This window comes from Astyanax mexicanus, chromosome 23, assembly GCF_023375975.1.
Source record: "Astyanax mexicanus isolate ESR-SI-001 chromosome 23, AstMex3_surface, whole genome shotgun sequence".
Taxonomy (NCBI): domain Eukaryota; kingdom Metazoa; phylum Chordata; class Actinopteri; order Characiformes; family Acestrorhamphidae; genus Astyanax; species Astyanax mexicanus.
This window is the reverse complement of record NC_064430.1, coordinates 10,511,103-10,524,067: the sequence shown is the minus strand read 5'-3', so window position 1 is coordinate 10,524,067 and position 12,965 is coordinate 10,511,103. Positions and strand designations below refer to the sequence as shown.

General features: G+C 38.6%; 1 protein-coding gene across 3 annotated transcripts in view; it reads left to right on the top strand.

Annotated features, from left to right (window-relative positions):
- fto (FTO alpha-ketoglutarate dependent dioxygenase) overlaps positions 1-12,965 on the top strand; it is a 284,644-nt gene that overhangs the window by 64,131 nt on the left and 207,548 nt on the right. The window lies entirely within an intron of this gene.

Sequence of the window (12,965 nt, the reverse complement as noted above, 5' to 3'; positions counted from 1 at the left end):
GTGCACTCTCTTCGCTTTTAGACTCTTTGGCCCGTTTTCTGCGCTAGAAATGCGCACCCTCTCCGCTTTTAGACTCTTTGGCCGGTTTTCTGCGCTACTACTGAACACTCTCTCCGCTTTTAGACTCTTTGGCTCGTTTTTCTGTGCCAAAAATGCGCACCCTCTCCGCTTTAAGACTCTTTGGCCCATTTTCTGAGCTAGAAATGCGCACCCTCTCCGCTTTTAGACTCTTTGGCTCGTTTTTCTGTGCTAGAAATGCGCACTCTCTCCGCTTTTAGACTCTTTGGCCCGTTTTTCTGCGCTAGAAACGCGCACTCTCTTCGCTTTTAGACTCTTTGGCCCGTTTTCTGCGCTAGAAATGCGCACCCTCTCCGCTTTTAGACTCTTTGGCCCGTTTTCTGCACTAGAAATGCGCACTCTCTCCGCTTTTAGACTCTTTGGCCGGTTTTCTACGCTACTACTGAACACTCTCTCCGCTTTTAGACTCTGGCCCGTTTTTGCGCTAGAAACGCGCACCCTCTCCGCTTTTAGACTCTTTGGCCCCGTTTTTCTGCGCTAAAACTTCACTCTCGCCACTTTTAGACTCTTCGGCCCGTTTCTGACATCTAGCGTTCAAACTTTGAATCTCACATTATAAAAACCTTCTTTGGGTTACATGCACTGATATTTCCTTTAGTTTAATTTAATTAACCCCCATACCCTCAAGGTAAAACATACAAAGCCATCATTAATCACGTCAGGCCAAAGTCAAAGATGCACATCAAACCAGCCCAGTTATCTTTAAAATTCCATGAGTAACAGTACTGCAGACGGTGGATTCAAAGCCGTCTGCTGTAAAACAGTAGTGTTTCACTCGGGAGGCATTTTTATGGCATCGTTCTGAAGTACAGTGGCTTCAGATCTAACGTGTAATATTGGACAAAATGACTTTACCATCACTGTATGTGGTTTTGAGTCACAGCCTGAATGGGAACACACTGCCGTTGATATTAGTTTGAAGGCTCTGATGAGTCAGCTGCCCCTGCAGTGTTGACACACTTATAGAATCATGGCCTTTTAAACACGGTTTAGAACATCCAAAGCTAATAACTGAACATTACAGTGTTTCTGCTCCGAGTTCAAACCAAACAGATGTGGCTTTCTGCTGTCTGATTATTAATGTACTGCAGAATTTCACAAGCAGATAATCTGATCGGGTTTAAAATAAATATACAGCTCTCACAAAAAAAATAAGAGACCACTTAAAAATAAAGTTGTTCTTTGATTTTACCAAATTGAAAACTTCTGTGATATAATCAAGAGGAAGATGAATGATCACAAGCCATCAAACCAAGCTGAACTGCTCGAATTTTTGCACCAAGAGCATAAAGGCATAAAGTTATCCAAAGGCAGTGTGTAAGACTGGTGGAGGAGAACATGCCAAGATGCATGAAAACTGTGATTAAAAACCAGAGTTATTCCACCAAATATTGATTTCTGAACTCTTAAAACTTTATGAATATGAACTTGTTTTTTATTTGCATTATTTAAGGTCTGAACGCTCTGCATCTCTGCATCCGCATCTTTTTTATTTATTATTATTATTTCAGACATTTCTCATTTTCTGCAAGTAAATGCTCTAAATGACAATATTTTTATTTGGAATTTAAGAGAAATGTTGCCTGTAGTTTATAGAATAAAACAACAATGTTATATTTTACTCAAACATGTACCTATAAATAGCAAAATCAGAAAATCAGAAAATCTGATTTAGAAACTGAAGTGGTCTCTTATTTTTTTTCCGGAGCTGTATGTGCATATATTGATCAAGTATAACAGTATAACCATCTCTTTATTTGTACATCTATTGCTGGACGGCATACCAGTTCAGTGGTACACCAAAGGAGAAATTAAAACCGTTATGCATTTTTTCCAGACCACCATACCACTAGAGGCGTTCCAAAAAAAAATCTATTGCAAAGAATCATACTGACACAGCTCTCTATCTAACATTTGACAGTTAGCTGGTCTCGCTCTGGTTTGCTTTGAGAGACATAAGGACAGCACTTTATCTGAGGAGCTCCTGTTGCTGTTCCTTGCAATATGAGTTTTTTTAGCCTAGTAAAATAAAAAAAACAACAGCAAACTTAGGAAATATTTGGAAAATTGGTAGATACCTAAATATAGCCGATCTTTCCATCTTTACTGCTACACAGTATATACTGTATGTCCTTCAGTTGTTTGCCTTGCTAGCTTGCTAACATTACAACACACTGTTGTGATTACATCAGCTCCCTTTCAAACAAGTAAACCCGTGGATTGAGTTGAATATATGTATTGAAAAGTTTTTTGTTCTTTACAGGTGCAATATGAATGTTTTTATCCGAATAAAATAGAAAAACACGAGACCAGAAATGGTCGTGAGTGCGGAATCATTTATTCAGCAAAAGTAAAAAAAAATCCATAAATCTTTGGATACGAGGTGCAAAAAAGCTTCAAGAGCACTAACTATAGCCCTGTTTAATTAATGTTGATAATGCAGCTTGAAGGAGGATTTTAATACTGCATAGAATGCATAGAATAAAATATTGTAAATTGATATTAAACTTTAAGAAATATCTCTTTTGATTATTAAATCATTGAGTATTTTAGGTCCATATTTTATGTTTCATGCAAAATATCGAAAACAGGCACTGATTTCTTAAAGATCTTTCAGTACTCGATAGTACAGAGACATTTGGTCTGTGCCTTTTTGGTATTAAATTTCGATACCCAGCCCTGGTGGTCATAATGTTATGCTAGATCAGTATACATATATATATATATATATATATATACATCACATCATAAGATCCTTCTCCTACTGTACATGATTGCATTAGATGTGTTGTGTTGAGTTTTTCCAGTCTGGGTCTGAGTATGAAATACTGCGTAAGGGTCAGAGAGGATAAGGCCACTAAAGGAAACTTTATTATCATTGCTTTCACCTGTCCATCTGCCTCACAATGATGGAGGTCATTTCAGTCCCCTTAACAGAACATCACTGACTACATGTTTAACCCATATGTGTAGCAAAGCTGTTGCTGAGAAATGAACGAGGCCTTGAATCCTCTTATACTGTGTGCAGATGGCTATTTGATTTCCAAATTGTTGATTGAGTCATTTAAAATAAGATTTAGTAATGTTTAAATAAACCTATTCAGATAATAAATATATATATATATATATATATATATATATATATATATATATATATACAGTATTAGTCAAAAGTTCCTCCTCTCATTCAAGTTGATATTTCTTTCTTTTTTTTGTTTTTATGATTTTCTACATTTTAAATTTAATATTGAAGATGACAGCTCTAGAAAAAAAAATAAGAGACCACTTAAAAATGATGAGTTTCTGTGATTTTGCCAAATTGAAAACCTCTGCAATATAATCAAGAGAAAGATCGATGATCACAAGCCATCAAACCAAGATGAACTACTTGAATTTTTGCACCAGGAGTAAAGGCATAAAGTTATCCAAAAGCAGTGTGTAAGACTGGTGGAGGAGAACATGCCAAGATGCATATAAAAACTGTGATTAGATAATATTAAAAAAAAATCTTACTATTGTAAAGAAGCCAAAGAACCATCTGAAGAACCTTTATTTTTTCTGTATTTTGAAAGTGTATCAACCAGATATTGGAGGAAAAACAATCATTTTGATTAAATCACAGATAGGTTTGATGTTTATGGGTTTATGGTGATGGTTATGAGTTTTACACAGTTTTGAGTAGGTTGTGTTGAGTTGAGTTAAATGTACTGTGTCTGAGGATAATGTGGGAGTCAGTAGGGGGCACTGTTGTATCACCGTAGCCTTGAAGTGCAGCTCTCTCTCTCTCTCTCTCTCTCTCTCTCTCTCAGTGAGCAGTAATCACATCTAATGTGCTGCTGGGGCTAAGGAGAGAAGCTCAGGCCGGCCGCGGTGCAGTCTGTGTGCAGTGCACTGTGTGTGAGTGTGTATACGTGTGTGTGTGTGTGTACGTGAGTGTGTGTGTGGTGATTTGAGTCAGGATACAGAGGTGAGAGAGAGAGAGAGAGAGAGAGAGAGAGACTAAGATGTAAAGAGAAGTCCAGCTGTGAGCCTCCCATTCTCCTCCCTCTGTCCAGAATGGCAGGTTAAGAGCGCTGATATCCTCTGGTCAAACACACACTTGCAGTACTTGTGATGTGTGTATGGACAGCTCTGTCTCATCCCGAGGGTCCGCCACCCTGCCCACTACTGCTCGCACTACTGCACACACTTTTATTTGATTTTATTATGATTTTATTATGATTTACACTGATATATGTGCATTTTTTTTTTCTTTTCATTGGACTTAAATTTAATGTTTTTGTTTTTTTATTGGCCTACATTATAGCTGCACACACACTTGAAACTTGAACATGAATATGAATTGCATATACTGTATATATGTATATATATATATATATATATATATATATATATATATATATATATATATATATATATTGCAGTTGTTGCTGCCTTTTTTGTTGTTGTGAGTTTAATTTAATCCATTTTCCCTTTTAATTTAAGGCACACAAATGAATATAAAACACAGCGCAATTCATTATGTTTTTATATTATTAACAAAACTGATTTTGAGGAATGAAAGGGACCAAATCTGAGCAAAGCATGTACAGTAAGTAACCTAAAAAAAAATGGGACAAGGGAGAAAAAAAAGAAAAACGCAACCTTTTGAGGAGCAGCATTTGTTCTGTTCTTTTTTGTTTCGCAGTTTTTGAAAGCGCTTGATTAAAAGCACATTTTTAATCATTTGTAAATCAGCGCACCCGCTTTTATATGTCCGTGCGTTTGGTTGACAGCTTCTCTTTTTTTGGGGGGGGATCGGAGGGCGCTGTCAGTTCAAGCCGATGATCAAAGTCGATTTTTTGAAACATGTATTCTTGTTTTTTTTTTTTTTTCTGCAGTCAGAACTTACAGGTACGTCTAATTTATTAAGAGTAATTTTTATGCTAATCATAGCTTGAAATAGGGACGACATCAAAAAAAAAAAGAAAAAAAAAAAAAAAAACATGCTTTCATATTTTTTGGGAATATGCATGTCCAAGAAAAGAAAGAAACAAAAAACAATAAAAGAAAATAAATCATTGTATTAATTATTATTTGGATCATTTGAGAAAAAGTCAGAGGTGTGAGAATACACTTGCTGTATTTTAATACAATTAGTTTTTTTAATGACTCCATTTATTTTAATATTGTTTTTTTTTTTTTTTTACATGAATTGTATCATAATGGCTCCTATAATTTTATACCTTCATTATTTTTTTGTATTTAACCAGGATGGTCAGTGTATCATTGTGTTCCACCAAAGCTGCAAAGATTATGTGTGTGTGTGTGTGTGTGAGTGTGTGTGTGCTCACGGTTACCCACATTTCTGCCTTGCTTTATTAGAACCGTTCCCGTGGGCTTCCCGTCTTTCTTTCCCTCCTTTTTTTGCGTCCCTCGCTCGCTCGCTCCTTCGCTCGCCTTCGCTCCCTCAATCTGTTGTGATGCAAATTCTCACCCGTCCATTTGAATGACATCCTGATAAAACAGATCTCCCCTCTCTTTTTCTTTCTCTCTGTCTGTTTCTTTACCTCCTTTTCTCTCTCTCTCCACACACTATATATATATATATATATATATATATATATATATATATATTCTCTATTTTCTATATATTACTTTAAATAAACTGTTACAATACATGTTGTAAAACTGCTGCATATTAATATAAACAATAGAAAATTAATCCAAATTTATATAGAGAAAATAAGCACCAATAGAAAGTGCCAAAACATAAGGACTATTAGATGGAGAGCTGTGAACTGTGAAAAGGGAAACTGTTCAATCTATCAGTCTATCTTGTGTTTGGGACCAGGCCTCAGGTACCTTAAGCAGTTCATGCTTGTCTCTGAGAGTATGTGTGTGTGTGTGTATGTGTGTGTGTGCTTGTTTTTGTACATTTTGTGGGAGTAAATTCTGAGATTTTGTGGGAGAACCAGAGAATTATGAATTATTTAAAGTATTGCTATTAAAAATAAATTAAATTTGTAAAAACTAAAACAGTGGAAAAATATCTGTGTCCATTTATGTTCATTGATGTGTTTAAAATTAGGGTTACACTGGAAATAATATATCTCACACACTCTCTTTTCCTCACACACACACACACACACACACACACATATATATATATATAATACATATGGGACACAATCCTGACATTGTACAGAACCCAACCTGTACGTATGTAAGTGTGTGTGTGTGTGTGCGTGTGTGTAAAGGACATCAGCACTAGTTTCCCAGTGTGGCGCTTGAATGGATAGCCCGTGCCATCCGAGGGTCCTGAGTGGGCGTCCTGTTCCCCACAGACCCGCTATCACCGCTATCATACATCACTGACATTTATTTAAAGCTCCAACAATAAGAGCCTCTCCGCCTGCTTGACAGGCCGCAGATAGTCAGCCTTATGCAGAATATTTTAAATACCGGTGTGGCATTTTTTTTATCTTCCCCTTTCTTCTGGAGGGGCTGCTCGGTGCTCGGAGGGGAGGGGGGGGTAGGGGTTAAGGCTGAAAGGAGGGAAAGACGCACAGAGGGCTGACTGTGTGTGGGAGTTGTGCTGAGGGTAGTAGTGTCGGATCGTAATTGATTTCGCTGCGTTCTGTGTGTGTGTGTGTGTGTGTGTGTGTGTGTGTGTGTGTGTGTGTTCGTGCTCTCGCGTGATTTAGCGCTAATTTGTCACCTTCGCCACCGCTGCCACTACTTCCCCTTCGCCCGCGCTCATCACCACTTCACAAGAAACTCACAAATATGCAAAGATACTCTCTAAGCTCACCTCTCTCACCCCTACCTACCCCTCAGTGCCTCTAAAAAAAAATAATGAGACCACTTCAGTTTCTGAATCAGTTTCTCTGATTTTACTATTTATAGGTATATGTTTGAGTAAAATAAACATTGTTGTTTTATTCTATGAACTACAGACAACATTTCTCCCAAATTCCAAATAAAAATGTTGTCATTTAGAGCATTTATTTACAGAAAATGAGAAATGGCTGAAATAACAAAAAAAAAAAAAAGATGCAGAGCTTTCAGACTTCAAATAATGCAAAAAATAAACAAGTTGTAAGAGTGCAGAAATCAATATTTGGTAGAATAACCCTGGTTTTTAATAACAGTTTTCATGCATCTTGGCATGTTCCCCTCCACCAGTCTTACACACTGCTTTTGGAAAACTTTATGGAATGCATTTACTCCTGGTGCACTGGTCTCTCTCTGCTTATATTATTTTATTCTTTTTTTCTATGAAGTCAGGGACATATAGCAATTCTCAGAATTGAGCAGTGGAACTAACTGTGTTTTTTAGAATGAATATGAAGATGATGATGATGATCAGGATGATGATTAGGATGATGCTCATCATGCTCCATCCAGTATGTTTGGGATAGTGCTTTATCCTCGCTTTATGCTCTAAAATCAAGTAAACACCCTTTCTTTGACAGTACAGACAATAATACAGGATATATTTATATATATATATATATATATATATATATATATATATATATATATACACGTATATATACATATATATATATATATACGTATATATATATATATATATATATATATATATATATATATATATATACGTATATATATATATATATATATATACGTATATATATATATATATATATATATATATATATATATATGGGGATGCCATCGATACCTGATTAGGTTATTGACCTACTAGTGAGTGTGTGTGGCCGTGTGTGTAGGTGTGTGACAGGAGGAGACTGTCAGACAGAGAGAGAGCAAAAGAGTAAACGAGGGAGAGAGTACGAGAGAGAGAGAGAGAGAGAGAGAGAGAGGAAAGAAGAGAGAGAGAGGGTCAATGTAAATGTTATTGCAGTGTGAGCTCATTTGATCAAAGCCTCTGAAAGGTTAAGTGAATCCAATCTGGTTTAGTGTGTCTGAGAAGAGGCTGTGTGTGTGTGTGTGTGTGTGTGTGTGTGTGTGTGTGTGTGTGTGTTTGCTTGCTTGCAGGGGGCGGGTAGAGAGGTGAACAGAGGAGGGATTATCATATTGCCAATGAAATAGTGGCTCTGCTGTGGAGCGCTTCTCTCGCTCTCTAATGCATTTAGACAGCAATTGGCCTTAATAACCTTTATTGACTCGAGCGGGTCAGAGCCAGGGATCTAATTATTAAAGTGTATCAATTTCATCGGAGTTTAGTGCTCCGCCGTTCATATAATTATTTTAAGGTCGAGCGGGGCAATTAATCTCCATTCACTTATGTGATGGCTGTGTAAAACATTATAAATGCTGGCTGTGTGTTGGTGAATATTCATCACTGTAAGCCCTGCGTGTGTGTGTGTGATCATCAGTGTGTGTACTGTTATACACTGCTAGATCAGAGCAGCTTCCACTCACTCACTGTACAGCACTGTCTCTGCAGCTTCCAACACACATCACTGCAACATCTGTCCATTTGTCTGTCTGTCTGTCTGTCTGTCTGTCCATCTATCCATCCGTCTGTTTGCTCACTGTCACATTCTCTGTCCTCTTTCTCTCTTTCTCCATCTCAGCCTCTTTTCCTCCTTTCCCTCACTCTCTCTTTTTCCCTTTTCAACCCTTTCATTATTTCTTTCACTTTGCTTTTACTCCCTCCACACTCTCACTCGCATTTTCTATCTATCTATCTATCTATCTATCTATCTATCTATCTATCTGTCTGTCTGTCTGTCTGTCTGTCTGTCCCCCTTCCTTCACCTATTTTTCTTTCTTTCTTTCTTTCTTTTTTTCTTTATTTCTTATTTTCTTTCTTTCTTTCTTTCACTTTGCTCTTCCTCGCTCCCAAATTGTTTTCTTCATATTTATCAGTTCTGTTTGTCTTTCTTTTTCTCTTTCTTTCTTTCTTTCTTTCTTTCTTTCTTTCTTTCTTTCTTTTTTTCTTGTACTCTCCCTCAGTGTCTTTCTCGCTCCAGCCTTTTCTTTTTCTCTCTGTCATTGTCTCTCTTCACTTCTCTCTCTCTGTCACTCTGTCTCTTTCTGTCTGCCTTTCCTTCTCTCTATCTCTTTCCTTTTTATTTTTTATTTACTTCCCTCTGTTCTCCTTCACTGTCTCTCTTTCTCCCTAGTTATCAATTCTATTCCCTCTTTCTTGTCATCACTATCTCCTTCATTTTTAAATTCTTCTCTCTTTCTCTTGTCTTACTGTCCCTCTCTTTCTGTCTCTACCTCTTCTTCTCTCTCTTTATTTTTACCCCTCTCTACCATCCCTTATTCTTCCTCTCTTTTTCTTCAGTGTAGGGGGTTACAGTGTTGTGTAAGGCTGGGGTGAATGTGTGTGTGTGTGTGTGTGTGTGTGTGTGTGTGTTTAATCCCGGAGCTAACAACGGCGCTGTGCTGTTTACACACTGGCCCCCCTTCAGCCCACCTGCTCAGTACCTGCCTCAACAACAGCACTCCAGAAAAGAAACCAGCAGCTAATTACTGTTATTATTCATTTACAGAGCGGAGCGCGAGAGCCCATAATGCATTTTACATCACGGGGTCCTCTCGCGCAGGAGGGGGGGGGGGGGGGGTAACGAAACACGAAAATGAATGGGTGAGAAGGGAGAAGAAAAGAGAGAAGGGGAAGAGGGTTTGTGTGTGAGAGAGGAAGAGAGAGGGAGAGAGAGCGCGAGAGAGCGAGCGCGAGAGGGGATGTGCAGTATAATATGCAGGCAAAAGGTATTTGCTATTCCCTTTGAAGTCCTTATTGAACAGGGTAAGCTGAATTTCAGCAGGGCCTGATAGTGTTCAGGGTAAATACTTAAAACCCTTTAGAGAATTTCACGCACTGATTCGCCACTAGCAGGGTGTTTGTGTTGCCTGTGTGTGTGTGTGTGTGTGTGTATTGAATATGTGTGTGTGTGTGTGTGTATGAGTGTGTTTTACCTGGAGGGGTCCTGCTGTAAGCTTTGTACCTGCAGACTGAGGAGGGTCTGGAGATATCCATTGGGTATACAACCTGGGACATTGTGTGTATGTGTATGTGTGTGTGTGTGTGTGCGTGTGTGTGTGTGTGCGGTATCTTGACGCATCAGAAGAAAAGAACTGAGGGATATCCAATGCTTCCTGGAACCCCTGGGGTCTAAAAAACCAACACAAACTTGTAAACACACACACATACATACACACACACACACACACACACAAGTTGACACATGCAAAGAAATTTAAAAAATCCAGTTATGTCTGTAATTTGTTACAGGTGGGTCTGATTGAATACTGGGATTTTGCCACAATTGGACATAAAAATAGCGTCCTCCTCTGTCTAATAAAAAAAAAAAAAAACACGTACATCATGGTAAAAAACCATTGACCTCTAACTTTGTCATCCAGATACAGTCACTTTTGTTTGCAGTTGAGCCCCATCTGATTGTGTGATGCTCTGGGAAGCCACTGCTTATGACAGTCAGTCACCCCTAGTAGTGATACAAGGGACATTAACAGCTCAGTGATACGTGCAATAACAGTTGTGATCTGTAGATACTGTAACTTGCCACAAATGGGCGTAAAAATTACGTCCTCCTCTGTCCACTTGGTGAGAAACCATTGACCTCTAACTTTCTCAACAGCTTTCTGGAACCAAAATGGCTCTAGTAAAAAAGCCAGATTCTGTTTGAGGTCCATCTATGTTTCGGTTCCTTGTGGAAGCCTTGAGGTATGAGCTTCAATCCTGTTAAATGGTGCACTACCCCAACTGCTTTTGTGATGCTCTGGAAAGCCACTGCATACAACAGTCAGTCACCCCTAGTAGTGATAGAAGGGACACCAACAGCTCAGTGGTACATGCAAGAACAGTTGTGGTCTGATTAGAGACTGGAACTTGCCATAAATAGGTGTAAAATTTACATTAAAAAGTACCTCTTGTTGAGAAACTATTGACCTCTAGCTTTCTCACCCAACTTTTTACAGTCATCTTTGTTTGCAATGTTGTGAACAAGAAACCTGAACTGCTATGGACTGGAACCATAATAGCCCAAGGCCAAGTAAAAAGGCCAAGTTCTGTTTTAGGTCCAATTAAGTTTGGGTTCTGTATGGAGGTCTTGTAATATAAGCATCAATCCTTTTAAATGGTGCACTACCCCAACTACTTGTGTGATGCTCTGGGAAGCTACTCTAAAAAAAAAGTACCTCTTGGTGAGAAACCATTGACCTCTAGCCTTCTCACCCAACTTTCTGCAGTCATCTTTGATTACAGAGTTGCCGTGAACAAGAAACCATGACTGCAATGGACTGGAACCATATCAGCTCTAGTATGAAAGCCAGGTTCTGTTTAAGGTCCAATTAAGTTTGGGTTCCGTATAGAGGTCTTGTGGTAGGAGCCTCAATCCTATTAAATGGTGCACTACCTCAGCTGCTTGTGTGATGCTCTGGGAAGCCACTGCATACAACAGTCAGTCACCCCTAGAAGTGATACAAGGGACACCAACAGCTCATCAACATATGCACAGTATTCTGTGGCCACATGGCAGGAATTTCAACTGGAATTTTTCAGCAAGACACACAGCAAGAACAGGTGGGGTCTGATTCTTTTATTTGAGCTGATATACTGATAAATTAGCCAGTTAAATACCACGCTGTCTCTGCTCCATGCTGTTTACACCCGCGGCCTGTGCTGCGTTCACTATTTGCAACCGTGCAACTCCGTTTACGATGTGTACTTCTACTGAAACACAGAATCTTTTCCCTATATTTATTTCTTGCTTCTGCGCCAGACAGCTCTGACCAATCAGAGGAGATCATGTGCTCACGTGGTTTATTGGTGCGGATTTTGGGGCATTAAGGTTTATGCCTGTGTGAAACCAAACCAAACAGAGGGAGAAAACACTTCAAGTAAAGGAACTCATCAACTGATACAGACCATAGATACGAACTACAGGTGTAAAAAACACCCTTAATTGATACACTGCACCAACTGATTGTGTGATGCCATTCTGGAAAGCCACTGCAACAGTCAGTTACCCCTAGTAGTGATACAAGGGACACTAACAGCTTAGCAACATATGCAGAATATATTGCGGCCACGAGTTTTGCCTCTTATGGCATTGGAGTTCCAGTTGGTATTCCAACTGGAACTTTTCAGCAGGAGAATGCCTAACAAGGTACTTTTTTTCATAGCATACTTTTCCTTTCACTGTATAACTGTACGCACTAACATATTTCAACATTATGTTAATACCTATACAGTTTTATTCCATTTCAACAACTTTTAATATTTTTTTTTCAGTGATTGTTCATACAGTATAATAATGTGTGTATTCTACATGTATCTATCATCCTATTTACATTATCCTTGTTCTGTTGTGTCGCCCATGCGCTGTTTATGTGTATGTCCTTTTATATCCAACAAGGTGAAATCAAGGCTAGCGCTGAATACATCACTTGATTAAACAAACAAACAAACAAAAAAAGAGCATCTCTCCACTTCCATTGCCACGTCAGTGTGGACAAATAAACCCATCAGTAATCCTCAGACAATGTTGCTTTCATTTTCATATCAAACAGCTTCCTGACACTATTTGTTACGTCCTCTGCTTAAGAGAAGCGAACGTGATGTGCGCTATCAGTTTAAGCTTTTTTAGTTTCATCTTCCCCCGAACCTGATTGCTTTTAGAAGCGTCCCTTTTTCCGCGAGTAGATATTTTGTTATTGACGGAATTAAGGAATTTTTTTGCTTTTGTTTCTGGGAGGCTGGTTGATGTTGACAGTGCGAGCTCTCGTTCTCGCAGCTTTTGAAGGCGTACGTTGGGTGTTTTTTTGTGTGTTTGTTATATATTTTTTTCCTTTCGGAAACAAACACATTACGACGTCTGATCTGTCTTCCTCGCTTAGAGCTTCATCAGACCCTGTGTTTGTTGGTTTATTTATTGGGT